Consider the following 27,056-nt stretch of genomic DNA (forward strand, 5'->3'; position numbering starts at 1 on the left):
CCAGGGTGTGACAGATGTAGTGCGCCATATAAAAAGCAAAGGCCACCAAGATAAGCAACGAGCTCTCCAGTCCACAGCCACAATATCCCAATATGCAATGGCCGTTCCATCTGTAGGGGGTATGTCTGCACAAGAGGTTAAGGTATGATATGTGTAATGATTCTGTCAAGGTTCAGTCAAGAGTTTGGTGTTCTAGTTGATCACGGTAAAGTCATGGTTGATAGTTTTGACTAATTTGTGGTTTGTATTTCAGTGTAGTACAGTCCAGTTTTCTTAATTTGAGAACTTCGTTGCTGAATGTGTTTTTTACCAGTGCCCTATTATCGCAGGCGTCTATTTTAAATAAACTATGGTCTTTTGGGAGGATTAATAATTTTTAATTTCTTACAGACAAGAAGGGCTGAGGTCAAAATGACAGCTGGGTTGGTAGTTCACAACGTCCCCCTAGCCTTTGCGGACCACCTGGGGCCTCTCCTAAAATAATGTTTCGGAGATTCGAAGACAGCGCAGGAGTACAGGTGTGCCAGGACTAAGTCATCCTGCATTACCAATGAAGCACTCGCACCATATTTCACACAGGAGCTTGTGAAGGAGATGAAAAAAGCCCTGTATACCCTTGTTACGGATGGGTCGAATGACACTGGTATTTCACAAACTATTTGAGATTTTTCTCCTCTGCAAAACATGTGCTTTGTGTATTTTTAAACATCTAATAACATGAACATCTGTATGATTCTAACTTGTCATTATAGGAGTGGAAAAGATGAACCCGCTTACTGTCCGGGTCTTCATGGGCAGCAAAGTTGTCCACCAGTTCTTAAATATGTGCACAACAAGTGGGACGAGCTGTGGGCCAGCAAGTGAAATCTTCACCAAAATTAACTCCACCATAGAGGAGCATGGCATCCCTTGGGAGAACTGCATTGGTCTCTCAGTTTACAATGCAGCTGTGAACATTGGACCATGTAATTCCATTGCCTCTAGGGTGCTCCAGAAGCATCCCAACACCTATATTCATGGTTGTCCTTGTCATGTGGCACATAACACCGCCAAAGCTGCAGGAGTGGGATTTTTTAAAGATTTTTTAAAGTGAGTTAAGGCCTGATTTATCTTTACATGTACCTTTTTATTTGTATCCTAATTACGTGCATTGACTGAATATGTTATGATTGATTTATGCATTGCAGGTGTCCGGTTTTGATTTGGAGGATATGGTAGTGGACATCGGTTACTGGTTCAAGGGTAGCACAAATCGGAAAGGATACCTGACAGGTATGCATGTTTGATACTATTAAGTGTAATACTGAAATGCTGAGCTGTAGAAAATATATGATATGGATTTAATGTCTAAAACAGAGTTTTGTGAGCTCCATGAAGCGGAGTACATGGAGGTCCTCCTGCATATCTCGGTCCGTTGGCTAAGCCTTGAACGTTGTGTGACCAGGATCCTGAGGCTGTATGAACCTCTGGCCAGCTACTACAAATCTGCTAGTATGGTCATCAATTTTCAATTTCATTATGCAGCAACTACATGGATTGTTAGTCACATACTTGTATTAATGACAACCTCTTGTTTTGTGTTATTTATTGATTGATTCAAGATGAAAATCAGGCCAGGTTCAAGAGACTTGTGCAGACATTCACTGACCCCATGACAGAAGTGTACCTGCTGTTCTTCCAAGCCACCGTACCAACTTTCACTTCTTTCAACTTGCTGCTTCAGAGAGAGCAGTCATCAATATTTTTGTTACATGATGAGGTGGGATTGGATTTTGCTGTTTTTTTCCATTCTGTGTTTCTTGCTGATATCTGCAGGGGTCCTCTAAAACAGGTTTCACCTACTATTTTTGTAAATGTCTGTTATAGATGGTGAAATTCGTACGCAAGCTATGTTCCAAGTTTATGGTTCCAGCAGCTCTGCAGTGCCATGAGGAGCCTTGTGAAATTGCCTTTGAAGAAAAGGCAAACCATTTACCAGGTTAGTATTTGACTATTATTATGATCAAACACTGTGATATGTGATATTTAGCCTTGTACCTTATACCGATATGCTGTATCTGTGACAGGAAGAAAGTTGAACATTGGGTTCACAACCAGGGCTAAACTTAACAGATTACTCGTCGAGGGTGAAATCACACCACAGCAGGTGGATTAATTCCATGAAGCTGTGTTGTGTTTCCTGACAAGTGCTGTGGACTATGCACTTAAGAAGCTGCCACTGGAAGAGCCACTGATCAAGCACGCACAATTTGTAGATGTACGGCAGAGGGCTGAAAGTGACATCGAAGATGTCCTGTACTTTGTTGAAAGGTTATTTTTTTTCTCTAATTATTGTCTATCATCTTAGCTAAAATACCCTGTGTTTTATGATGAGGTGTGTTCACTCCTAAACTGCACATGATATATTCTTATGTGGCTTCTCCTCAAAGATGTGTATGAACTGCTGCTGGTTGATGACTATATACCTAAAACGTAACAACTTGTAACTCTACTTTCATAAATAGGTTTCCCCATCTCCTCCCATACCATTGGCCAGAGGAGCATGACCTTCTGGGTGAGGAGTTTCTAAATTATCAGACCATGCCAATGATATCCCTGCAGGACTAAACTGAAATGGAAAGCTTCTGGGCTGAAATGGCAACCCGGAAGCATAAGGTAATTTTTTTTCCCTTTTTTGTCTTTCCTTTTGGCAGGTGTGGCTTGGCTACATCTGTTGCTTAAAATTGTTGCATGCATATATGTGTCATGCATGTTTCAAATTATGCATGTTTTTATCTGAACTTTGTTAATGGATCAACCTACAGTATACTCACAGTATTAATCAATCAAAAATCAAGGTATGTTTTTCCATTGTGTTTTGGTGCATTTTCCATAGGTGACAGGAGCCAAAGAATTCGAGAGGCTTGCTGCCGTCGCCAAGCTTGTCCTGGTGTTGCCCCATGCAAACGCAGACGCTGAGAGGGTGTTTTCAGTTGTGGGACTGAACAAAACCAAGAGAAGAAACAGCCTAGCATTGGATGGCACCCTGTCCTCAATAATGACCATAAAGATGGCCAATCTGGAGCCCTGCTTCAAATGGGAGCCCCCCTCCGATATCATCAAGGCCTCCAAGAAGGCCACAGGCCAGTATAACCATGCCGACAGATCATAGACAAGAGGCCCATTTGAGATGAGCCAGGTCTGCGCAGAATCGATCACCGGCGATCACCGCCCAATGCATGCTGGTTAGATTTGTGTCCGACTTGATCCCGACTTTCTCTGACGTCATGCACACGCGGGCAACGATAACCTCATGAGATCAAGGCGGCCGCAGTTCTGAGATGCAGGCAGTGCAATTGCTTTTCACCGACTGCAGGACCCAGGCGGACCCAGGACAAAAACTCACTATGTTAACATATGCTATTCCACATAAACATCTAAATGTTTTTCTACAACAATATTAATAGTTAGCTATACCAGTGCAATGACCTTTGGCACACTTTCACAACTCGTAGTGCTACATTCTCACTGCCAAGGACATGATCAGCGACTAATATATTCTTAGCAACACGGTTACACAGTATAACACTGTTTTATATAAATTGCACACACTTCACCTGAGCTTTTAGTGCCTCTGCAATGAGCTGAGCCCCAGTCACATCTTCCATTATTATTGTCGAGAAATCTGTTCAAAGTGCAAACGCGGTTAGCAATGCTTTCTTGGACTTGTTGTTCAGTAGCTTATAAATCGTGTTTAGATCTCTTGCAAATCATTAGTTTTTGTCTGCTTTCCAGCATGCATTACATGAGTAGCTTTTTCTTCTTCAGTGAGGTTTATAGGCAGTTGGCATCCAACGTTATGGTGCATTACTGCCCCCTATTGTACAGAAGTGTGGACATGAGCCGTGCAATAGCAGTCATGAATATTTAATAAACTAGTAGCATTTTTCTTTTTTTATTGCAAGAAATACATAATAAGCCCTCATTATGTGTTTATAACTGCACTTTACTTAACACTTAACTCAATCAAGTCATTATGAGTGTATGACAGTATGAAAAAAATCAAAAATTATGCACTCACTAACTGTAAGTCGCTCTGGATAAGAGCTTCTACTAAATGACTAAAATGTAAAATGTAAATGACTTGAGTGTATGCATTATAGATATAGGCTTCATAGAAAGTGTTACAAATGTTCTCCTGTCATCTTATAGGAGATCCATTCATGGATTTAGTTATGGCTTGAGAATGTGACTGGTCTACGGAGTTCTCCTTTATGTCTGTCTTTATATGTGACAACAACTTTTCTGTATTATGTGTATTTCCACAATCAATAATCATAAACGGTACTTCACTATGAATACTTTTGACTATGTGGTTTGAAGTACTTTACCGTTCTCTTGCACATACATGAAGACTACTATAGACAGAAATCAATGCAGTAATGTTTTATTAAATAAAGGCTCTGATTAAAATATCATATTAATAAAATCAGGCATTTGGCTAATTCTTCTTCCCAGAAGCTCCTCTGAATGGTTTGGAGATGGCTCTGGAGAGAGCGTGTAACACCCTGACTATGAGTGGGCGTTTACAGGACTGGGACTCCTGGGGAGCAGGGGCCGGTGTGGTTGTCAGGTCCTCCTTGGGAGGGGGAGTGGATGGAACCTCTGGAACCTCACACTCAGCATCTGTCATAAGAACATTTCATAATCAGAAAATGAATGTGTGTGTTTGTGTCTGTCCGTCTGCCTGCCTGCCTGTCCGTCTGCCTGCATGTCCGTCTGCCTGCCTGCCTGCCTGCCTGCCTGCCTGCCTGCCTGTCTGTCTGTCTGTCTGTCTGTCTGTCTGTCTGTCTGTCTGCCTGCCCGTCCGTCTGCCTGTCCGTCTGTCTGCCTGTCTGTCTGCCCGTCCGTCCGTCCGCCTGTCTGTCCGTCTGCCTGCCTGTCCGTCTGCCTGTCCGTCTGCCTGTCTGTCTGTCTGTCTGTCTGTCTGTCTGCCTGCCTGCCTGCCTGCCTGTCCGTCTGCCTGTCTGTCCGTCGGTCTGCCTGTATCTGTTGTCACTGTTTTAACAAGCTTGTCATAGGGTGATACATCAATATGACATTATCGATGCTTATCACTTACCCTGTGAAATATGAGTCTCTCTGAGACGTTTGGTAGGCAGTGCATCCTGTTTAGGGTGGCTCTTCGGTTCCCCTTTTGTCTTGAACAGCTGTTGACAAAACACATCAGGACAACTGAGCCTGTGTAAAATACAGAGTGTGCATCCCAAAAGGCACCCTATTCGCTACGTAAGGCACAACTTTTGAAAAGGGCCCATAGAGCGCTGGTAAAAAGTAGTGCACTATATAGGGAATAGGGTGCCATTAGGGACATAGCCATTGACTCTCTCCCATGTGTATTAGGATTGCATTACAGCGTCCTCACTCAACCTCCTAAAGACAATGACAACAGTATTGTTCTAATGCTGAGAGACAATAGGGGTGTAGTGAATCTGTAGGGTAAATTTCAGCCCTGCCTTACAGATGTAATCTCAAAACACAGAGCACCCTACCTTAATCATGATCTTTGGAAACGTATGCATTTTCGGTAGGAAACGCCACTTCCTGTTCTTCTTAGTCTCTTCCCCTCTGGCAGAGGGAAGGCGGGCCATGCCGTCAGCCTTTACATCAGCCGGGCTAAGGCTCCTGGCAGGGAATTCCTCAGTAGCATTAAGGTCAGCTACAACACCATGAGTGATGTCACTTGTGGCATTGCTGGTGTCTGAGTGAGAAGAGCTGGTAGAGCACGGCGCTTGTAACGCCAAGGTAGTGGGTTCGATCCCCGGGACCACCCATACACAAAAAAAATGTATGCACGCATGACTGTAAGTCGCTTTGGATAAAAGCGTCTGCTAAATGGCATATTATTATTATTATTATTATTATTATTATAAGAGCACGCTAGTGTGACCGACCTGTGTACAATAACTGGGAGAAGAGGACGCAGCCATTGAAGTCAGTCACTGCATCCCAAATGGCATTCTCTTCACTTTATAGTGCACTACTTTTGACCAGGACCCATAGGGTCTGGTCAAAAGTAGTGCACTAAATATGGAAGAAGGTGCCATTTTGGACACACCCAGTGAATATTACATCATAAAACGCAATGTATTGAGCATGTTACAATTAAGTCCTATGCAGATGAAAAGAGGTACTTTCACTTACCATCCTCCATTGTAGACTTGGACACATAAGTCAGGCTGTCCATCACCACGTCTGTCATCAACTTGATGACCTGATCCAAAACCATTTCAGCCGATGGTGGCATAGGCGTTCCCATACACTGCCCCAGGAGTCTCCTAACAGAAGTCTGGGCAAAGTTGTAAATGAGCTCTGAGGCATCGTCCTTTGACAGCTTCCTCAGGGCTGGTTTAGGCAGCGCTGGTTGAGAGAGGCTTCTGTGGCCAACCATGGATTGAAGCTGGCGGTTTATGGTTATCTCCTGAATGAGACCATGGACCTTTGTGATCAGGTTGCCAGATGCACCTTGAAGGGCTTCAACTGACAGGAGCCTATCCAGATGTTCTTCTGCTGAAGTCATCTCTGGGTCGTCCGTCTTCAATGTGTCCATTATAGTTTTCACTATGATATTGGTGTCAGATATGTTTATTTCTTGTTGGCTCACAAGCGTTGACCGTGAACCTGTCTCGTCCATTGCGATAGAGGTATGGGATTCTGTCCTTGTGATCTCATCGGCAGCGCTCATGTCAGGCAACTGGTCAAGGCTCTCCAGTACAGAGTCTAACATGTTAGTGGCTATCAGACACTCCTCACTTTTAATCTGCCCAACAGATGAACTCTCAGAGTTGGCCACTCTACACTTGATCACATTTAGGATCAAGCTGAGCGTCTTCTTTGCAGTTTTGCTAAAGCCTTCTTGGCTGACTGCCACTGTTACGTCTTTTAGAGCCACAAGAGGTTTGCAACTTTCACTCAATCCACTGCCGTGGAGAGGAGAGGCTCTCTTCAAACTGTTGTTGCTCACAACTGACATACTCCTGGTGGGCAGAGTGACATCCTCACTGCATGTGTCAATTACATGGTGGTCTGTTGAAGAGCCACTCGAAGACAGAAGGGTTTTAGACCTTTTAGCCAAACATACTTTTGACAAAGGCTTCTCACTTCTCACAGACGGAGGGCGGCTCCTGTCCTCAACAAGAGCAGTGTCAGCGGACTTAGAACGTCTGAGTGTCTCCACAGGGGTGGAGTCCAGCACATATTTGGCTGTGGTGACTGACACTGGTGGAAAAGAGAAAAAGATGTTCAGTCTATCCTTTACTCTGTGGTACATGGTTTGAGCAGCATCCAATAAGTTGTCAAAGACAACTCTGGGTTTGAGCTGGAACTCCAGCTTTTTCTCTCCTAGTGGGAAGGAGTCTGCGTCGTCCACAGTGTACTGGGATACACTTTCAAGGTCTTGCATGATAATATTTACTATATCTTCGGCTGTAGAAACCGCATGGTGTGAGAAGGTGGTGCTAGGCATGCTCTGTAGCAAAGAATGGCTGGCTTTGCTAGCAGCTATGAGAATGGTCTCACTCACAATGTGTTTGGCCTTAGCTCGGAACTCAGCACTGTGAAAGCTCTGTATGGAAATGTTAGAGGTTCTGCTGGCTGCACTAAGAGATCGCATGAGTGTGGCTATCTCGGCTGACGTCACATCACTCGAAATGGTGAGGTCCTCCAATTTCGAAATTATCGAGTCCAACTTCTGGTTGAAGTCGAAGGATGATTTTGACGTGCTCTCCCCAACGGAAGCGGAGCAGTCTTCCTTTGAAGTGTCCACCCTCAGCACCGAGATCACCTGTTTGATTACCCCTTTAGTGCAGGTGTCGAGGGTGAGCTGGTAGGCTGAGGCTGAGGACTTAGAAGGGGTCTTACTGACTGTCTTTTGTACAGGAGACACTGCCAAAGTGGCCTCAGTTACAGGAGATTCCTGCACAGTGGCCTCAGTTACAAGTAGTCCAGTTGCAGAAAGCTCGATTTGCACAGGAGTATTTTTTCCCTCAGTGCGATGGTGGGAGGTGAACAGCTTCCTTAGTTTGTCCAGAGTTTTGGTATAAATCTTCTGGGAACCTGAACTCACTTCCACCCAGAACATTTTGTGACCTGATTTCGTACGCATGGAGGCCTTATTGTCCTCAGATACCTCATGCAGGTCGGAAATAATTCCACCAAAGAGATCAGAGGATGCCTCCTCAATATTCTCTGAGGAAACATGGACAGATAGGATTTCCGACAGTTTCCCACAAGTGTCGGTTTTATCCAGCGCAGCAGTATATGTCACAGCTGCATCCTGAATGACCTGAATGATGCATTGCTCAGCTTTGACAATATACTCCTCCACTGGTTGACCATGGAGTTTGTCAACTTTATCAGCAGGGAGCTCCTTCTGAATACTCACATTCTCCTCTGATGGGCATGGGTTGTTGAAGATAATGCTCTCAGTGACCATCTTAGAGGAGGCGAGAGATGAGTCGAGAAGCAGAGATCTGTATATTGTTGAGGTGGACATCTCTGGGTGCTTTATCACAGCAGCCTCCTCCAAAATGGCCGACGGGCCCTGGAGGATGTCAGAGATATCCATGTCCTCAATGGTCTCTACCAGAGACGATAGTAGGTCTCTGGCTGCCAGGTTGGTAGGTCTCTGGTTCTCGAGCTCTGTTTTGATTGCTTGACAGGCAGTTGCCAGAGCAACAACAGAGCGAGAACACAACTGCTTCAAGGTGGAGTCAGAAAAAGATGATGACAGATCTGTCATGGACATGGTGGAGAGTTGACTCTCAGAGACAAATGGGCTGAGTTTGACAGACACCTGTCTGACTAAGTCCTCAGCAAGAGCTCTCATATCTATTGCTCCACTAGCTGAGTTGTGGGAGCAGGCACTCTGTGGACTTGACGGGTTCCTGTTATCCAAAAATCCTGTTATCCAAAAAACCTCAAGTACAAGATCCACAACATCGGATGACACTTCTGTCACTCTGTTGTCGGACAGAAATGTACTTGGATGAATGGTGCCTGCATTCACAGTCCAGTCGCAAATGGAGTTGTTGGACTGACTCTGGACTAGTGGAACTAGACAGGTTTCACTTGGACCTTGGCCAAAGAGCTCTGCCATTTTGAGCAGAACTGATCTTAAGACCTTTGACTTGGAAATGTTCAGCAGTGGGTCGTTGTTGGACAGTCTGGTGGATGGTCTGCTAGCCGATCTGTGAACCACTAGGCTTTGTATTTCTGCCGAAATGGCAGTTAGAAAATAGGTCAAGGGGCTGGATGCTCTCCCCTTATTTCCTCCGTTGGCTTTAGCCTTGATGATGCTATCTATGATGATGACTATGACCTGTCCAGCCAGAGGACCCAAGATGGCCTCAAGCTCCCTCTCTAACTCAAGGGGAGACTTGTGGCTGAGCGCAATATGCTCTATGGCATGGGAATACATCTTAGAAGTCGCCCTGCTTAGCATCTCTTGGGCAAACTGTTGACTTGCTGAGATACTTCCAGTCAGCAGAACTAGAGTTCCCTGACTGACACTTTGCATTAGCTCAGCCAATCTGGAGTTGAGAAGGTTTATAACCAAATCGACAATACCCATCATAAACTTGCCATCCGTTGACATTTTGTTAGGTCTGTATTTCTCCTGTCTACTCCGTTTGGGCGGCGGTACGATGTCACCCTGCGACTGGCCGCTCTGGACCATGTCGAAGACAGAGTCCTCAGAGATGCCAAACACAGATCTCAGTGGTGCGGAGTGTGGTCTGTGTCTCATCTCTCTATCGCCACCCTCAGGTGAGGAGACATATCGCTCTTCGTTCTCACTTAGCAAAGAGGTCATGGACCTGCAGAATGCACAACAGAAATGAATAGTATATGGTAACAAAATAAAAAATATGATCCAAGAATTTGGGACACAAACTCAACCTTGTTATTGTTATTCAAAGGAAGCATTGTGAACCATCTCAAACCACACTCAGACCAAACATTAACATTCAGAGTAAACGTTTTAGAGTGGTTGTGTAGTATCTAAGTAGTATTTCTCACTAAGTGGATCTGGAATGGATATTTGTACCTATAACAGGAAATACCTGGAAAAAGAGGAGGGGATAGAGCTAGGTATCTGTGAGAGGAGGAGATAGGGCTAGATACCTGTGAGAGGAGGGGATAGGGCTAGGTACCTGTGAGAGGAGGGGATAGGGATAGGTACCTGTGAGAGGAGGGGATAGGGCTAGGTACCTGTGAGAGGCGTGGATAGGGGTAGGTACCTGTGAGAGGAGGGGATAGGGCTAGGTACCTGTAAAAGGAGGGGATAGGGCTAGGTACTTTTGAGAGGCGTGGATAGGGGTAGGTACCTGTGAGAGGAGGGGATAGGGCTAGGTACCTTTGAGAGGCGTGGATAGGGGTAGGTACCTGTGAGAGGAGGGGATAGGGGTAGGTACCTGTGAGAGGAGAGGATAGGGCTAGGTACCTTTGAGAGGAGGGGATAGGGCTAGGTACCTGTGAGAGGAGAGGATAGGGCTAGGTACCTTTGAGAGGAGGGGATAGGGCTAGGTACCTGTGAGAGGCATGGATAGGGCTAGGTACCTGTTAGAGGCATGGATAGGGCTAGGTACCTGTGAGAGGAGGTGATAGGGCTAGGTACCTGTTAGAGGCATGGATAGGGCTAGGTACCTGTGAGAGGCGGGGATAGGGCTAGGTACCTGTGAGGGGCGTGGATAGGGCTAGGTACCTGTGAGAGGAGGGGATAGGGCTAGGTACCTGTGAGAGGAGGGGATAGGGCTAGGTACCTGTGAGAGGAGGGGATAGGGCTAGGTACCTTTGAGAGGCGTGGATAGGGGTAGGTACCTGTGAGAGGAGGGGATAGGGCTAGGTACCTTTGAGAGGCGTGGATAGGGGTAGGTACCTGTGAGAGGAGGGGATAGGGGTAGGTATCTGTGAGAGGAGAGGATAGGGCTAGGTACCTTTGAGAGGAGGGGATAGGGCTAGGTACCTGTGAGAGGAGAGGATAGGGCTAGGTACCTGTGAGAGGAGGGGATAGGGGTAGGTACCTGTGAGAGGAGGGGATAGGGCTAGGTACCTGTGAGAGGAGGGGAAAGGCGTGGGAGTGCGTGTGCTGTAGGCAGTTCTGGCGCTGGTGCACCTGCTGGCTCCTCCACTACAGCTGAATCTGACGCTGCGGCCAAGAGAGGTCACCTCTCCTGCCTCATTACTTCCTGATCCAGAAGAGCTTGGCGAATCAGAGAGCTCTATCTGCATGGTGAGGTCAAGGGCGGGAACAACCACAGTGGATGTAGACTCCATCACCCATGCTACAATATCCATGCACTTGGCACTAAACTCATGTCTGCTCATCTGCAATGTTAAAAGACCATACAAAGTTAGTTTGTTAAAGGGGCTGCACTGATATAAAACTTAGAACCATTTACTCAAGCTAGTCAATTAAAGCAGTGGTTCAGGATTAAAGGTCCTGCAGGATTTCCACAAATGAATGTTTGGTCCATTTTACCAACATTAACTACTTTAGAGGTGACTATAACTCACCCCGGCACGCATATTCTCACTCAGCAGATTCCAATGGCTGAAAAGTAAATAAATGCAAGTACACAATGAACCACATGACATTACCACTATTATCTTAGACTACGTTATGGATGGACATTACCTCTATTATTTTAGATTAACCTCTATTATTTATTATTATTATATATTATTATTATTTTAGATTACGTTATGGATGGACATTACCTCTATTATTTTAGATTACGTTATGGATGGACATTACCTCTATTATCTTAGATTACGTTATGGATGGACATTACCTCTATTATTTTAGATTACGTTATGGATGGACATTACCTCTATTATCTTAGATTACGTTATGGATGGACATTACCTCTATTATCTTAGACTACGTTATGGATGGACCTCTATGGAACTAGGCCACACCCAGACATCCCTGATTGGTTATTTGGTCCGTTGAGTCCTTTGTATTGGCCCGAGACTATGGGAGACTCTCAATCTCCTCGCCTCCTTCTCAAAACCCATTGGATGAGAAGTTCAGAAGGGCGGGACCTCTGGCTTTCTCATCCAATGGGTTTTGAGAAGAGAGGACACGAGGAGTATGCAATTGAGACAGGGAACATATCTAGGGGATGCATGGGGAAGCCAAAGAGCAACTTACTCGTCCTTCATGTCCTGCACAAAGGTGTGTAGGTCTGGGTAGCTTCTCTTTCCCCTGCTGAGGGTGAGGCTGGTCTGGGAAGTTTCATCCTTGTGGGTCACGGTAGTGAATGTCACCACTGCATCCTGATTGCGACAACAGAAAGCAGAGTTAGGCTGGAATTCAATTTTGCGTAATTAAAACACAAAATATCTCAATGAAATGTCATACATGTAATAGAAAAATACATCATACCTCCTGCGACTGAGATGGGATGGCAACAGCCTCGTCCAACTCACTCATTCCTTCAACCTCCTGCGACTGCGATGGGATGGCCACAGCCTCGTCCAACTCACTCTCTCCTTCAACCTCCTGTGACTGAGATGGGATGGCAACAGCCTCGTCCAACTCACTCTCTCCTTCAACCTCCTGTGACTGAGATGGGATGGCAACAGCCTCGTCCAACTCACTCTCTCCTTCAACCTCCTGCGACTGAGATGGGATGGCAACAGCCTCGTCCAACTCACTATCTCCTTCAACCTCCTGCGACTGAGATGGGATGGCAACAGCCTCGTCCAACTCACTCTCTCCTTCAACCTCCTGCGACTGAGATGGGATGGCAACAGCCTCGTCCAACTCACTATCTCCTTCATCCTCCTGCGACTCAGATGGGATGGCAACAGCCTCGTCCAACTCACTCCCTCCTTCAATCTCCTGCGACTGAGATGGGATGGCAACAGCCTTGTCCAACTCAATCTCTCCTTCAACCTCCTGTGACTGAGATGGGATGGCAACAGCTTCGTCCAACTCACTCTCTCCTTCAACCTCCTGTGACTGAGTTGGGGTATCTGTCTCTAGAACAGCCTCGTCCAACTTGGTTAGTCTCTCAGCCTCTCTGTGATCTTTATGGGATCTAGATAGAGAAAAGGGAATCTCTCTTAGGTCACTGCTATAATGTGAGTGTGAGGATGTGTTCCAATTATAGAATTAGTATCATAGAATTAGAATCATTCTAGAATTAGAATAGAATCACTCAAATTCTATGGCTCCAATACTCTTGAGATGACTCGGCCTATCCAGAGCCAAATATTTAGAGAATTCTGCCAACTTTTAAAAGGACTCAATGTTAGCGCCTTAGAGCCTTTCATTTATCCTTTCATTATAAGTACATTCTAATTATAGATGTTCAGTTACATAGCATTGTTTAAAATGTCAACATTGCCCATGGGGAGCCAGATGTCATATGGATATCTACTGTGTCATGTAATGTATACATAAACTCAGCAAAAAAAGAAAACGTCCCTTTTTCAGGATCTTTCAAAGATAATTTGTAAAAATTCAAATAACTTCACAGATCTTCATTGTAAAGGGTGTAAACACTGTTTCCCATGCTAGTCCCCTGTAGCTCAGTTGGTAGGGCATGGCGCTTGCAACGCCAGGGTTGTGGGTTTGTTTCCCACGAGGTGCCTGTATGAAAATGTATGCACTCACTAACTGTAAGTCGCTCTGGATAAGAGTGTCTGCTAAATGACTAAAATGTAAAATGTTGTTCAATGCATTGAACCATAAACAATTAATGAACATGCACCTGTGGAACGCTCATTAAGACACTAACAGCTTACAGACGGTAGTTATGAAAACTTAGGACCCTAAAGAGGCCTTTCTACTGACTCTGAAAAACACCAAAAGAAAAATGCCCAGGGTCCCTGCTCATCTGCGTGAACGTGCCTTAGGCATGCTGCAAGGAGGCATGAGGACTGCAGATGTGGCCAGGGCAATAAATTGCAATGTCCGTACTGTGAGACGCCTAAGACAGCGCTATAGGGAGACAGGACGGACAGCTGATCGTCCTCGCAGTGGCAGACCACGTGTAACAACACCTGCACAGGATCGGAACATCCGAACATCACACCTGCGGGACAGGTACAGGATGGCAACAACAACTGCCCGAGTTACACCAGGAACGCACAATCCCTCCATCAGTGCTCAGACTGTCCGTAATAGGCTGAGAGAGGCTGGACTGAGGGCTTGTAGGCCTGTTGTAAGGCAAGTCCTCACCAGACATCACCGGCAACAACGTCGCCTATGGGCACAAACACACCGTCGCTGGACCAGACAGGACTGGCTAAAAAAGTGCTCTTCACTGACGAGTCGCGGTTTTGTCTCATCAGGGGTGATGGTCGGATTCGTGTTTATCGTCGAAGGAATGAGTGATACACCAAGGCCTGTACTCTGGAGCGGGATCGATTTGGAGGTGGATCTTGGGCGGTGTGTCACAGCATCATCGGACTGAGCTTGTTGTCATTGCAGGAAATCTCAACGCTGTGCGTTACAGGGAAGACATCCTCCTCCCTCATGTGGTACCCTTCCTGCAGGCTCATCCTGACATGACCCTCCAGCATGACAATGCCACCAGCCATACTGCTCGTTCTGTGCGTGATTTCCTGCAAGACAGGAATGTCAGTGTTCTGCCATGAAGAGCCTGGATCTGTTGGATCGGAGGGTGAGGGCTAGGATTTAGCCATTCCCCCCAGAAATGTCTGGGAACTTGCAGGTGCCTTGGTGGAAGAGTGGGGTAACATCTCACAGCAAGAACTGGCAAATCTGGTGCAGTCCATGAGGAGGAGATGCACTGCAGTACTTAATGCAGCTGGTGGCCACACCAGATACTGTTACCCCCCCCCCCCCCCCCCTTTGTTCTGTTGGTCACACGTCTGTGGAACTTGTTCAGTTTATGTCTCAGTTGTTGAATCTTGTTATGTTCATACAAATATTTACACGTTAAGTTTGCTGAAAATAAACGCAGTTGACAGTGAGAGGACGTTTCTTTTTTTGCTGAGTTTATATCTCAATGTCCCAACTCTCTAAATACATGGCTCTGGGCCTACCTCTCCATAGGCGGTGACCTTTGACCTACTACTGAATCTGTAGGCCTATGTGATCCTGTAACCAGTCACAAATGTGTCATTAGTGTAAATCACTTACCTGACTTCCTTCATAACATCAGCTTCATTGATGGGGTCATCCAGGTCTATGAGGGTGAGGTCATTCCCACTGACCTCTGACCTCTGAAAGACAGCACAAAGTCATGTTTAGATGTCACCTACTGTGTCGCCTTTTGCCGTGTTCAAAACAACTGGGAAATCTCTGACTTCCGACTTCAGTGCATTCAAGACAACTGGGAAATAGGGAAAAAAAACAAGCTCCGACTGGGAAAAATCGTTTTGAACAGTCATCCAACTCGGAATTCCAAGTCGGAAGCAGCGCGGCTTGGCGGGTCATGTTTTGGAGGACGCCTGACTCGACCTTCACCTCTCCCGAGCCTGCTGGGGAGTTGCAGCGATGAGACAAGATCGTAACAAGATCGTAACTACCAATTGGATATCACGAGAAATTGGGGAGAAAAAGGGGGTAAAATTACCACCACAAAATGTAAAAAGGCATTCCAAGTCGGAAACTCTGGCATCTTTCTAGAGCTCTGACTTTCCGACCTGAAGATCACGGACATGATTTGACCTAGTTATTTTTTTCGAGTTCCCAGTTGCCTTGAGAGCACCATTAACCCAACTCTCATTGTCACATCATAATGCATCATATTCAGAGAAATATAATCACCAGAACATCATATCAGGTGTACAGTTCAGTTTACCAGTCAAATTGCCAAGGTCAGAGGCTCTATCCTTTCTAGTGATTCTATTTCTATGGTCACATAATAATGCATCATATCTATGCTTGTGTCCGAAATAGCACCCTAGTTCCAATATAGTGCACTTCTTTTCGCTGCAGCCCTATAGAGTCCCACAGTATGAGTCATAATACCCATAAAACCTAGTGGTCAAACAGGGAAATGGTCATTTTTCCACCATTCATTTTTCCCATTGGGGATTTTAGAAACACTTAAAATAAGGTCTGTGTTTCGTGTAGGCTTACCCTGGTGTGACATTTTGATAACCGTGTAAATCTCTCTAGGACAAGGTGACTTATCAATATATTCGCCTGTATTTACCTCCCAAAAATGTAATGCTTATTAGCTGCTAATGTTGCTATCATAAAGAACTACAAATTTTACGTTTAAGTCATTTAGCAGACGCTCTTATCCAGAGCGACTTACAGCTAGTGAATACATATATTTTTTTTATACTGGCCCCCCGTGGGACTCGAACCCACAACCCTGGCGTTGCAAACGCCATGCTCTAGCAACTGAGCTACATCCCTGCCGGCCATTCCCTCCCCTACCCTGGACGACGCTGGGCCAATTGTGCGCCGCCCATGAGTCTCCCGGTCACGGCAGGCTGCGACAGAGCCTGGATTCGAACCAGGATCTCTAGTGGCACAGTTAGCACTGCGATGCGGCGCCTTAGACCACTGCGCCACTCAGGAGACTTATGCCAAATGCCATGATGATCATGCTGATCGAGGCAAAGGTAAGAATCTCTGGATTAACTATCTGATGTTAGCTAAATGTAGTAATGAATAAATTGGCTGCATTTCTTTAAATGGACAATTCTGTGAACTGTCTAGTGCAAGTTTTAAATTGACACAATACCCGTTAGCAAAGGTGTCAGCTAGAGATGACATGCAGGAGCTTGCAGGGATTTGTAGTTTTGCATGATGTCTACTTGCATTTTCGAATCTGAGAGTAAATAGAGCCAAATATCCTGATAAAAGTCAACTTGTCCGAGAGAGATTTACAGGGTAAGCCTACACGAAATACAGCCCTTATTTTATGTGTTTCTAAAATCGCCTATGGGAAAAATGAATGGTGGAAAAACAATTGGAACCATTTCCCTGTTTGACCGCTAGGTTTTATGGGTATTATCACACCTCCACTGTAACACTCTATAGAGGGGTTGGTTGTTTAGCAACAAAACTGGCATGCAACTATGGGGCAAAATAGACAGGGTTTGACTTAGACAACATGTAAACTATATTTAGTCTCTAAATGTTTAATGCAAACATAAATACATTTGAACAATGAACTCGTATCAAATACATTGTTACAGTTGTTGTTGGTTAGCTAGGTAGCGAATTTTAGCCATTGCATAGACATGATATCAGTCAAAACACCTCAAAACAAGACTTGGTATCAATAACACCATACAACGAGCTGAAACATGCCACAGAGCTACGATTCCCCACATGGCAGCTTGTTGTTAGCTGAGGTTCAGAATCATAACAAGATACACGACTTCCGGCCATCGATGCGCGAGCATCATTTTCGTCAGCCAACCCTTCTATGGCTCCTAGTCAAAAGTAGTGCACTAGCTCCTGGTCAAAAGTAGTGCACTAGCCTACATAGGGAATAGGGTGCCATTTAGGACGTATTTATGAAGGCGCTGTCATAACCTTTGACCCCCATTTGACCCACAGCAGATTCTACTTACTGTACCTTTAGCCAACTCTCATGACTCCCCGGCCATAGACTTTCTAGTTTGATATTACAGCATGAATAGCACACTATTTCATTTGTTAAACAATATTTAATCCACAGTAATTAATATAATTGAAGATTTAAAAATAAATAACATGTCTACCTTGAACTCTTTATTCTCCATCTCCTTGCAAAATCAGCACATTTCCTTGCCAAAATGAACGCGCATCCAGAGCGAAAACAAACGCAATCCTCCAGCACTAGGGAGGATTAGACTGAACTGCTCCAGCGGTTTCTGATCAGTTTCAACGTTTATCAGTGATGACGTAACAATGACCTGTACAGATTTGACGCACTTTAGATCTCATGCTGATGCAACACTCTGTGTTGTTGAAAGCTCATGTATGGAAATCCTGCGAGTTGTAAACAAATGTAGGCTATTGTTGCCCTTAAAACTGTAATGTTGAGGACGCCATGAAAAATAAAATACATAACCCACACCGTTAGGCCAAGGTACATGCAATTGTCATCATTTTGCCAATAGACTTCTTGTTCCTTGTTGTATGTAGCCTTTCTTTTGGGATTAGCACCACTGTCACCTAGAAATTGATACTGCGGTTGTCACATAAAACAGATAACCCATAGTTCGTTATTAAATAACATAACTCATTTCTTTATTTTATTACTCATAAAATATACAGCAATCTTCAGATACTGAAAGAATTCATGGGAGTTTCGAATTCAGTCACTATTTCATATGTACATGCTAGTTTCATCCTTTTAAATAAAAAAAAAGGACACGAAAAAAACTGTGAACCTCCTGTTCCTGATTTGACGAACATAGCATATGTATTGTACATATTTCCAATTAAAATGATTTTTAAAAAGAGACAAAAACGGGGGTTTGAACAAGCAATCACATAAAAGGATTGAGTGGTTTCATTTTTTTGAAGAAGTTAAAGCAAGCAAAACCTGTCAAAATACTGTAATGACCTGACTAGATCATAAAAGAACAACTGTCCAGACAGAGGATTGAGTTTACGAATGGACGGTTTATTAAACCAACTTTACACAGGCTACTGTTTGGCCGTAGCCCACGCCAAATAAATGAAAGATAATCCACAAGCCAATCGTGACCTTCTCTTGTGAAGCCCAGACGTAAAAAAGAGAGAGAACAAAGGCTAAACCTGGTCTTAACTTCCAATGCTCCATCCCCCTGCCCAACCCCTCTCCACGCCACTCCGCCAACCGCCAGGATGCCCGGCATCAGAACATTCCAGGCATTCCCGTGATTGGCAGATAGCAGGTTGATTGACATGTCAGACCCCGCGAACACTGGGTACTGGTAGGTACAACACAACCATCTACTAGCCTAACACATAACACACAGCTGTCTGTGCGGGTCGCTACAATATGTACATGCTAGTTTCATCCTTTTAAAGAAAAAAAAGGACACGAAAAAACCTGTGAACCTCCTGATCCTGATTTGACGAACATAGCATATGTATTGTACATATTTCCAGTTAAAATGATTTTCAAAAAGAGACAAAAACGGGGGTTTGAACAAGCAATCACATCTTTTGGTCCATGTCTGTTTTTCCCTCAGTGAAGTGCTACTATCCCCTTGGACTACAGGTTATTGCCGTCATAAGGTGTCCGTCTGTCTGTTGGCTGGACAGGTAGCTTAGTGGTTAAGAGCGTTGTGCCAGTAACCGAAAGGTCGCTGGTTCTAATCCCCGAGCCGACTAGGTGAAAAATCTGTCGATGTGCCCTTGAGCAAGGCACTTAACCCTAATTGCTCATGTAAGTCGCTCTGGATAAGAGCGTCTACTAAATGACAAAAAAAATAAAAAAATAAAAATAAAAAAAGTTTAGGACCTTTGTGGGTAAAGGTAAAGGTGGGGTATAGCAGCAGCAGTTCCTCTGAAGTCCAGTATCTGCTGGAAGGACACCTGGTGGTACGAGAGGATGAGTGTGGCCAGCCAGCCTGTTGTGCCTCCCCCTCTCCATTTCTCTCTCTCCATCTGCGGGACTCTTAAGGCTCCTGTGCGGACTGTCTCGGCTCGTGCCCTCCCAAAGCTGGCTGTGGTGATTGAAGACACGGTGTGTATGTGTGGATTTGTTTGTGGCCTCTGCCCCACTTCACTGTCCACCCGCCTTCCCTTGGCTCCCCTCCTGGGCAGCGACCACCACCCCCCTCAGTATGTCTCTGAGTCTGAGTCGTTGAGTTCCTCATCCTTGTAGAAGCCTCCATCGTGTTCGCGGTGGCCGATGTTGTTGAAGCTGCAGTAGGAGCTGTGCTCGCTGCGCAGCACGGGCAGGCTGTCGAAGTTCACACTCTTGGAGGGGCTGGTGGTGTAGTGGTTAATGGCACTGAAGGACAGGCTGGGCGCCGGGTTGCAGGGGGACACGGGCATCATGGTGGCCAGGATCAGCGCCAGGCAGTCCGCCACGTCTTTGTTGGGGGCGCAGGCCAAGGCAGGCGTGTAACCTGAGGGGTTCAAACAGAACAGCAGAGGGTCACTTCAGGAGCATCACCGTTTACTACAACACTTTTGGTGAAAAACATGAAATAACAGCAGGCTAGGAGATACAAAGTTAAGACAATAACCAAGCAGTGGACTAGAGAGAAACATTTGTGGACAGATTGAGAAGAGAAGTACAGAAGAAAACGGTGTTAGCGTTATGGATCTTACCATTCTCATCGACTGCGAGCACGCTAGCACCCTTCACTAGTAGCTCCTGAACCACCACTGTCAGACCATTTCTGGTTGCAACGTGTAACGGCCTGAGGAGAAAGTACCGTCAGATTAGCCAGCAGCAAATGAGGATACCTCCCAAATGCCAGACTATTCACTATATAGTGCACTTCTTCTAATTATATAATTATAATAAGACATTTAGCAGACGCTTTTATCCAAAGCGACTTACAGTCATGCGTGCATACATTTTTTTGTGTATGGGTGGTCCCGGGGATCGAACCCACTACCTTGGCGTTACAAGCGCCGTGCTCTACCAGCTGAGCTACAGAGGACCAATTCTTCTGGCCCAATTAATACAGCTGAACCATACGTACGTCTGTAAGGCTGCGTTAGTCGAGTTGTTGAGGTTCCTGTCTGTAATCTTCTCCAATATCAACAAAGCACTGGTTTCATGCCCCTTTAAAAACCAGAGTCAAACATGTCAGACCAAAATTTTAACCAGAGAGAGCCAACTGTTCAGATGAACGTCATCTTCATGTGGGGATGCTCACCTTACTGCAGGCCAGATGAAGAGCAGTGTTCTTGACTGCATCCTGCAGGGTGAGCTCTGCTTTGGCACTGCTCACCAACAGCTCTGACACAGACAGAGAAACATAAAGAAACTCAATTAGGAAATGAAGCGACTTATTAAAATGTAAAACAGACATGTTGAACTTAAGCCGGCTGGGCGAGGCAAAGCGGAGGAGAGGGGGCTGCGTACCGACAGCGTTGGTTTGTCCGTTCTCAGCAGCCATCATGAGGGAGGTCTTCCCGGAGGCATCGGGGGAGTTGACCTGGGCGTTGTGGCCTAGCAGCAGCTGAAGACACTCCACGTGGTCCGTGAAAGCCACGGCATGCAGGGGGGTCTTGGAGAGAGAGGAAACGTATTTCACCGATATCATGTAGGACTGTTATAAACAAGTTTGTTCAATTAACCCTGTTTATACCATAGAAATATAAAATCACTAATAGATGTATTAAAAGTAATCTACAATCCCTCATCCAACCCCAGAGGTCATTTTATTCCCCAGACAACATTATTCTCCAGAAGAAAAGGACTTTGTCATGTGCTGTAGTTACCGGTTCTTGGTGTCAGTGGCGTTGACAATGGCCGGCCCCAGAGTGTCAATCAGCATCTCTGCAGCCCCCTCGTTGTCATTGATCACAGCACAGTGGAGGGGGCTGAACGAGTTGCCCTCGGTCTTGTGGAAAACCTCCTGTTCCAGCAGCACCTCTACACACGTGTCATGGCCTAGTGGAAGATTGATTCATACAGGAAAAAGATGACGTCGCTGCAGACCACAACAATACTCTCAGAGAAAGCTACACATCTGACAATGGTGAAGTCACAAAAGATGTTTTAGCTACAACATATGCTATGTCAATCCCTGACAAAGTCCTGTTTCAGGGTAAGGTCCTCCACTGAGAGTCATAACCCCTAATTCTGTTGTAGACTTGTTCATTCCCCCACATGGCTCCGTCCACACCAATCGAATGCTTTTCAAGCCACAAGAGGGAGTGAATGAGTGTACACTTCATGGAGGAGAGAACAGAGCTACAGTCCAGTTAGTCAGTACGTACCGTTGTATGGCCTGCCTAATTCAGGGACATGTTTATGGTGCTGAAGAGAGAAAATCAGAAAAGATCTAGTGTTCTGTTAGTCCAGTACGTACCGTTGTAGCAGGCCCAGTGTAGTGGCGTGTAGCCCTGGTTGTCTGTGATGACGGGGAGGGTCTCCACTGACTGGGCGGCGTGTAGGAGCCCCCCCAGCACCCCGATGTGTCCGGATGCCGCCGCCAGGTGGACAGGGGTCCGCCCCTTACAGTCCCGAACCAGGAAGCTGGCGCTGTGCTGCAGCAGGGCTTCCACACACTCCTCATGACCCGTCACCGCCTGGGAGGAAGGGCGGGGAGACAAGAATGGATTTGAAATAACTAATAATCAATGATATAATAATGAATCATCAATTATTACAAAAAACTGTCTGTGTGTCCGCTCAGCACCGACAGCATCAGAGGGGTTCTGATACACAAGACAACAAGGTCATATTACAAACTGGTAATAACCAGGCTGAGTCCCAAATGGCAACCTATTCCCTATATGGTACACTACTTTTGACCTGAGCCCATAGGGTTCTGGTTTAAAGTAGTGCACCAAGTAGGGCATAGGGTGCCATTTGGGACGTAGACCTAGTGTCAAAATCTCTTTATTTCAGGAATTGTATCCAAAACCCAATTGACTTACTGTCCATTCCCGTCTTGAACGTCCACTGCACTCTGGAGGTCAGCATTTCCAATCAGCAAACGCAAACACTCCGAATCACCGTTGGTAGCTAGAGGAGGACAAACAGAGAGGATATAAGAATGTGAGATGATTGACCGTTGGTAGCTAGAGGAGGATAAACAGAGAGGATATAAGAATGTGAGATGATTGACCGTTGGTAGCTAGAGGAGGATAAACAGAGAGGATATAAGAATGTGAGATGATTGACTGTTGGTAGCTAGAGGAGGATAAACAGAGAGGATATAAGAATGTGAGATGATTGACCGTTGGTAGCTAGAGGAGGATAAACAGAGAGGATATAAGAATGTGAGATGATTGACTGTTGGTAGCTAGAGAGAGAGGATATAAGAATGTGAGATGATTGACTGTTGGTAGCTAGAGGAGGCTAAACAGAGAGGATATGAGCTGATTGCTGGACGACTATTACCTTCACATGAACAGACAGATTTCTAGAACAGTGGTATTGGTAGATGACATCCTCATGATGTTAACACAGCAGATAATAAAACATTTTGGGGCTGAGGCCCTCGAAGCCTGTCACCTGCTAGCTGTGTACCTGGCTCTGGATAGAAGTCCCCCTGTGCACTGATCTAGGATCAGCTTACCCTCCCCAGATCCTCAGCAATAATGACGAAAAATGACCTTAGATCAGTGTGTAGTGGGCATTTTCACACTATGCTATATAATATCCCTAAAGTGGACATTGGCATCCTAGCAACATGACCAAACAAATGTCCATCTTGGTAAGGAAAACTTTTGAATGACAGAATCTCTAGGTCTTACGTGATATCCTATGCGTACCTGCAGCGTGGATGGGGGTCCTCTTCAGGGTGAAGTCTTTAACCAGGATGGAGGCTCCCTGGTTGATGAGGACGTCAACACACTCCACATGGCCTTTAAAGGCAGCCAGGTCCAGAGGGGTGCGCCCCTGGCTGTTCCTCACGTCTAGATCCAGCAGAGACTGAACCAGGACCTCCATAGCATGGTGGTGGCCGTGGTACGCCTGAATGGAAACAAACACACAGTCTGAAGCAAAGTCCAGTGGTATGCCTGAACAGATATACACTCCTAATATAATCAATGTCCTATAGTAGTCCAGTGGTATGCCAGAACAGATATACACTCCTAATATAATCAATGTCCTATAGTAGACCAGTGGTGTGCCAGAACAGATATACACTCCTAATATAATCAATGTCCTATAGTAGACCAGTGGTATGCCAGAACAGATATACACTCCTAATATAATCAATGTCCTATAGTAGACCAGTGGTATGCCTGAACAGATATACACTCCTAATATAATCAATGTCCTATAGTAGACCAGTGGTACGCCTGAACAGATATACACTCCTAATATAATCAATGTCCTATAGTAGACCAGTGGTATGCCAGAACAGATATACACTCCTAATATAATCAATGTCCTATAGTAGACCAGTGGTGTGCCAGAACAGATATACACTCTTAATATAATCAATGTCCTATAGTAGACCAGTGGTATGCCAGAACAGATATACACTCCTAATATAATCAATGTCCTATAGTAGACCAGTGGTATGCCTGAACAGATATACACTCCTAATATAATCAATGTCCTATAGTAGACCAGTGGTATGCCTGAACAGATATACACTCCTAATATAATCAATGTCCTATAGTAGACCAGTGGTATGCCAGAACAGATATACACTCCTAATATAATCAATGTCCTATAGTAGACCAGTGGTATGCCAGAACAGATAAACACTCCTAATATAATCAATGTCCTATAGTAGACCAGTGGTATGCCTGAACAGATATACACTCCTAATATAATCAATGTCCTATAGTAGACCAGTGGTGTGCCAGAACAGATATACACTCCTAATATAATCAATGTCCTATAGTAGACCAGTGGTATGCCAGAACAGATATACACTCCTAATATAATCAATGTCCTATAGTAGACCAGTGGTATGCCAGAACAGATATACACTCCTAATATAATCAATGTCCTATAGTAGACCAGTGGTATGCCTGAACAGATATACACTCCTAATATAATCAATGTCCTATAGTAGACCAGTGGTGTGCCAGAACAGATATACACTCCTAATATAATCAATGTCCTATAGTAGACCAGTGGTATGCCTGAACAGAAACAGTCCTAGACCTCTAAAGTAGACCAGTGTCTCTCAAATCGGGTGCCCATTTTTTCTCCCGCCCAGCATCAACATCGAAGGTCCCTGCCAAGCGTGAGATTTAGAAACAAACACACTACTACTCCTCTGTTGGAGGTTGATTAACTCAAATGGCAAAATAAGGAAATCATCCTCATCATCACTGTGTCAAAATATGCATGTATTTTACACTAATCAGGAACAGATAGGAACATGGTGTGTGAGTGTCTGGACAATCAACTTTTCGTGGAAAAACAACACCATGCCTGCATCCCAGACAGCACCCTATTTCCCATGTAGTGCAGTACTTTTGATCTGGGCCCATAAGGTTCTGGTCAAAAGTAGGGCACTAAATAGGGAATAGGGTGCCATTTGTCATGTGGCGAGACCCCTACAGGAGCAGGTAGGCTTTACTCACAGCTAAGTGTAGGGGGCTGATGGGAGCTCTGACATCAGAGTCGTTCAGGATGTCTGTCCCTGAGGTTTCCATTAGCTGGGGAAAGACAAGGACGGGCCAGTTTAGACTTGTAACATATTTACTTTGAAGGTTAGTCTAGTAGCATGTTTCATGTTGTAAATCTCAGTGTCCAGCCCCTGCAGACATACTGGGGTGTTGCATTCGTATCTTAAACAAGCTAGTGTGAGGAAAAGTAACCAACTGGTACTTACCACATCTAAAGGTGTTTCACTTGCAATCTGGAAAAATAACATCAAGAGTGACGATGCGGCCACGACAAACATGCAACCACACCTTAAAACCTACTGAATATCAACGTCTGTCCCAAATGGCACCCTATTCCCTATATAGTGCATTACTTTTGACCAGAGCCCTATGGGCCCTACATCCATTTGGGACGCAGACAAAATGGTCTGTGAATGCAGGGCGTCTAGTCCCCTGTGGTTCTGACTCACCAGCTCCAGACAGAGGCGGTGTCCGTACGCAGACGCGTAATGGACTGCGTTGTAGCCCTGATTGTCCCTGATCCCTGGGTTAGCGTCGTTTCGCAGCAAATATTCCAGACACCTAGAGGTCAGAGGTCAAGAGTTCACTAATCATTATACCAACATCAAGACAGACAGATAAGCAAGCAGAGACACTTTCCCAAAGGAGACGTGGCCAAGCTTTCACACTGCATATTTAACACTAGTATGTATTCAAACACGGCCAACAACATACTCTAGACTACAGTGAAATGTGAAAGGTCATGGCACCACAACATACTCTCCAGACTACAGTGAAATGTGAAAGGTCATGGCACCACAACATACTCTCCAGACTACAGTGAAATGTGAAAGGTCATGGCACCACAACATACTCTCCAGACTACAGTGAAAGGTCATGGCACCACAACATACTCTCCAGACTACAGTGAAATGTGAAAGGTCATGGCACCACAACATACTCTCCAGACTACAGTGAAATGTGAAAGGTCATGGCACCACAACATACTCTCCAGACTACAGTGAAATGTGAAAGGTCATGGCACCACAACATACTCTCCAGACTACAGTGAAATGTGAAAGGTCATGGCACCACAACATACTCTCCAGACTACAGTGAAATGTGAAAGGTCATGGCACCACAACATACTCTCCAGACTACAGTGAAATGTGAAAGGTCATGGCACCACAACATACTCTCCAGACTACAGTGAAATGTGAAAGGTCATGGCACCACAACATACTCTCCAGACTACAGTGAAATGTGAAAGGTCATGGCACCACAACATACTCTCCAGACTACAGTGAAATGTGAAAGGTCATGGCACCACAACATACTCTCCAGACTACAGTGAAATGTGAAAGGTCATGGCACCACAACATACTCTCCAGACTACAGTGAAATGTGAAAGGTCATGGCACCACAACACACACAACAGTAAGAGAGGTGTGAGACGTACTTTCCGTCTGTGTCGGAGGCAGCAGCGTAGTGGAGCGGGGTGCAACCCCTTTTATCCAGATCGTTCACACTGGCCCCAGACCCCACCAAGGCAAACAGACACTGGTAGTTACAATTGGCTGCCGCATAATGCAGAATGAAGAACGCACAGAAACCATTCAACATCAACAACAGAAACAGCTTATTGGAGCTGTAAAACATTTACATTATACATTTACGTCATTTAGCAGACACTCTTATCCAGTGCGACTTACAGGTGCAATTAGGGTTAAGTGCCTTGCTGCAGTGCACATAGACACATTTTTCACCTAGTCAGCTAGGGGATTTGAACCAGCAACCGTTCGGTTACTGACCCAACGCTCTTAACCGCTAGGCTAACTGCCGCCCAATATTTCCCATAATAATTCCTATATGCCCCTATACTATA

At 45.2% G+C, this 27,056-nt stretch overlaps 3 long non-coding RNA genes across 3 annotated transcripts; 2 read left to right on the forward strand and 1 right to left on the reverse strand.

Moving 5' to 3' along the window:
- Positions 1 to 1,187: 1,187 nt before the first annotated feature.
- Positions 1,188 to 1,797, forward strand: LOC311122029. Its single transcript, XR_014612369.1, has 3 exons — positions 1,188 to 1,272; positions 1,357 to 1,491; positions 1,602 to 1,797. It is a non-coding gene; the product is annotated as an uncharacterized lncRNA (long non-coding RNA).
- Positions 1,798 to 2,237: 440 nt separating this feature from the next.
- Positions 2,238 to 2,923, forward strand: LOC311122032. Its single transcript, XR_014612371.1, has 3 exons — positions 2,238 to 2,310; positions 2,505 to 2,655; positions 2,876 to 2,923. It is a non-coding gene; the product is annotated as an uncharacterized lncRNA (long non-coding RNA).
- A 10,132-nt stretch (positions 2,924 to 13,055) lies between these two features.
- On the reverse strand, positions 13,056 to 17,783 carry LOC311122035. Its single transcript, XR_014612373.1, has 3 exons — positions 17,707 to 17,783; positions 15,158 to 15,240; positions 13,056 to 13,085 (listed from the first exon to the last, which is right to left on the reverse strand). It is a non-coding gene; the product is annotated as an uncharacterized lncRNA (long non-coding RNA).
- Between the last annotated feature and the right edge of the window lie 9,273 nt (positions 17,784 to 27,056).

Source organism: Coregonus lavaretus (assembly GCF_964263955.1).
Source record: "Coregonus lavaretus genome assembly, contig: HAP1_SCAFFOLD_57, whole genome shotgun sequence".
Lineage (NCBI taxonomy): Eukaryota > Metazoa > Chordata > Actinopteri > Salmoniformes > Salmonidae > Coregonus > Coregonus lavaretus.